Source organism: Cupressus sempervirens, chromosome 2, assembly GCF_028749045.1.
Source record: "Cupressus sempervirens isolate cs-2001-9-10 chromosome 2, ASM2874904v1, whole genome shotgun sequence".
NCBI classification, from domain to species: domain Eukaryota; kingdom Viridiplantae; phylum Streptophyta; class Pinopsida; order Cupressales; family Cupressaceae; genus Cupressus; species Cupressus sempervirens.
Genome location: NC_143119.1, coordinates 73,332,011 through 73,335,585, shown reverse-complemented (window position 1 = coordinate 73,335,585; position 3,575 = coordinate 73,332,011).

Here is a 3,575-nt window from a genome sequence, read left to right as displayed (position 1 = left end):
TTCGATCTCAATGTTTGTATTTCTTAATGATTTGTATATATATTTTTATTGTCACTTGGTGAATGGGGCATTCCACATTCTCTTGACACACTTTTTCCACATGTTGAATATTTTTTTACTTTGTATAAGAATATTTTATCTCCTTATAGTGTCAAAAATTTTAAGATGGAAATTTTGATAGATTAGATGCTACATAAGAGCATGATCATAAGGAGAGTTACACTAGAACCTAGACCAAGTAATGAAATTAAGTGACGTGTATAATAAAGCATCCTTGAATGGGTTTAAATATGATAAATTAGGTCTCCCAAATTGAGTAATTACATATGATAAATATTTTAACATGATATAGAAGCTATAAGAGCATATTCTATTTTTAGCCCAAAAGAGCATGACTAAATTTGGCATTTGAATTGGGGCCAAATATCATGTTGTGCGATGTGGTTTTAATAAACTACATCTTGAATTGTTTTCTGGAATTTGCATAGTTATTGCATGTAGAGAAGGATGTTTCATAGTAGGTTTTTTTGGGACAATTATAAATCCATCCTCATTTATTTTTTGATGGGGGGTTCAAACCAGTGAGGCACCAAGCCTACAACTAACAACTAGGGAAGGGAAGGTACGACCTTTATGATGCCAAAACCTTGCACTCAGTAAGACTTGATCCCTGATAAACTACATTGACCATAGCACTGGGCCTTTTTAAAGGATTTCCAAAACCTCTCCGGAAGAAGGTAAGCCAATTCACCAAGAACTTCCCCAAGCCTTTTAAAAGCGTTATGTACATGTTATTTGCAACTAGAGTAATAATAAAGCGTAAAGATTCTTAATAATAATAAAAATAATAGCAAAGAGAATTGCACTTTATTTAAAGAAAAAGTTTCCAATGTTAACACTCACAGTTAAATGGGATGCGGCTATCCTCCCTACAAACTCCACAGTTGACCAATTTTCAAAAAATCTGAAACATCATGGATTTTTCCAAAAATTTCAGCATTTGATCTTCATGATCTGCATAGTTTGTAATTCAAAACAACAAAAAAATTGGAAAAAAAATCATTAGATTTTTGTGAATTTGGAAAAAAAAAGTTTGACTTTATTTTGTTTTTAGTACATTTTCCTTGGAGATTCCCAATTAATGAAGATGTCCAATATTTGATTCTAAGGTGAATCGTGATCAGCTTTAAATGGAATTAAAAAAAAATCCATTTGTTTCTTTCAATTTTAGTTTATCTCGACTTTGGTCAACATCTCCCTATCAGACAAGTTGTTACACTTGATGATATTTAACTGCTCAAAGAAATACCAAGGAAATAAATGTTATAGCGTCACAACCTATTTTCCATCAACCGAATAAACTGGTGAACTTAATTTGACATAGATTTTATTCTTTAAAAAAATTCTTATTATTTTTAAAAAAAAATTAAAATTGATATTAGAGGTTGATTGTTATTGTTTAAAATGAGTGTAGTTAATTTAAAACCTATTAATTTGCACCACTAATCTTCCTCTCGGCAACTTCTTGAAACACTTAATAGATTAGTTATGATTTTGGAATCATTATGTGTTCAGAACAAAAAAAAAAATTGGAGTATGTGGATGACTATGGCCAAGAAATACCTAAATGGAAGAAAAATAAGCACAACATCAAAGAAGGGAATTTCAGGATTTTTATTATCGTGAATGTGTAGTTATGGTAGTTAGGTTTCTATTTGTGATTAGTATGTAGTTGAAGTGAGGCATCAAGATTGGGGGCAGGGGAAAAACACTTGTATATTTAGCCCCGAGGAGATTTTGGCGGCTCTTTAGCAGCAGGATAAGGTTGAGAGTTTATGTTTTCTTTTTATTACCATGACTGTTGAGAGAGTTGATCCAAATAAGGACTTGGCAAGCCTTCTAAATGGCAGCAAAGAAGATGAGGGTTACAAAGCACGTCAGTATTATTTAGCCAGATGAATGTTTCTTCAGAGTTATCATTTCTCCATGGAGGAAACCTTCAAAGATAATCTCAAGAAGTCCATGCGGAAGCTTAAGGAGGAATCTTTGGAAGAAACATTGAAAGAGTCTCTTCAAGATTTGATGAAAGTGATGTAAGGCTTTATGAGCTGCCATTGCAAAAATCTTATTGAGGGAAATTTGAAGAAAACGAACAATCTACGGGTTGCTGCCTGTTTCCATCACTACACAATTTGTAGTTGCAGGCCCTTTGATTTCAAGACTTTGTTAAGATGGGAATATGGTAGGAACTTCTTGGTTCTATTATATTTGTTGTTGTCTCTATCTTTTTTTGGTTGCTAAGCTAATTGCGCTCATTGTTTCCTACATGTACTCGAGATTGAACCCCACAACAATTGCCCACGAGAATGAAAGTCCTTTTTCTCATGTGGACAAAGGGATTAGAACCAATAAATTTAACTAGGTTCTATATTTTCTTCCATGCTTAAAACTATTTGTGGTTTATTGTATTCCTTGTTCCATGAGTGCATATCATAGTCATCTAAACAAGTCACATTGGTTAATTTAGGCATCTGATAGTGCATACCTGATAATGTTTTAAGTATGTTGTGGATTTGTTGGTCCTTATCAGAGAAATCACTATGACTGTATAGCTATAAACCTTGAAAACCAAAATCTTTGGTGTGAAGTATTAATTCGACCAGGTTGCCTAAACTAAGCCTTCTCTATTAATCGTTCACAACCTTCTTCCTCTAAAGATCAAGCAATGATTGGTGATTAACACTGTGTGCTCTATCTGATATTAAAGGGGCCCTACATATCTTTTATGCAAACAGTGTTATGTTTGAATCACTAACAAATGCTAGAAATAGAGCTTTCTTTTATGTTGAAGTTTCGAAGTTAGCAAACTATAGGGAAAATTATTATCTTTGATCTGGAATTTGTGAGAATGTTGTGATCTGGTTTAAATGAAATTAGGTACAATCATGAACCATACCATTATATATAACACTACTAAATAGAAATGCTAAGGAGGGAAATCTAGGAATGAAAAATCTGAAAGAATAACAAATATTGCATTTAATTCTTGTGTATATGTATGGCAATGTGAATGTAGAAAACTAATAAGATTGATATTTCTAGTAACCAGTAGTGAGAAACATACCTTAAAACACCGATCTCTAATTCAAATCAAATTCTGAAGATGTTGTTCTGTTCCAAATAATTTCCAATTTCTAAAATGTATTGCTGCCAGAGATTTTAGTTTATTTTAAGGTTAATTAAAACCTAATGAAATTGGAAACTAATATTTTATCAGCATCTCCTATAACCTTATTAAATTTTGATCGTACTTTTTGGTGGTATTGGTTAAGTATGTAAGTTTTCTATTTACTTGAGTTGGCTACTAAATATAGTTCGGGCACTTAGGAGTTCCCTTGCAAATAATATTTACATGGCCATCCTTTTATATATGACCTTTAAATTATCACGTTACCTAGATGTGGTCATTTCATGATGAATGGGATGTAATGGTGTCATTCTTGTTACTTACTATACATCCTATGTATTTATGTTTTATGAGAGGAATTCAAGATAGGATAACATACTAGGACTAT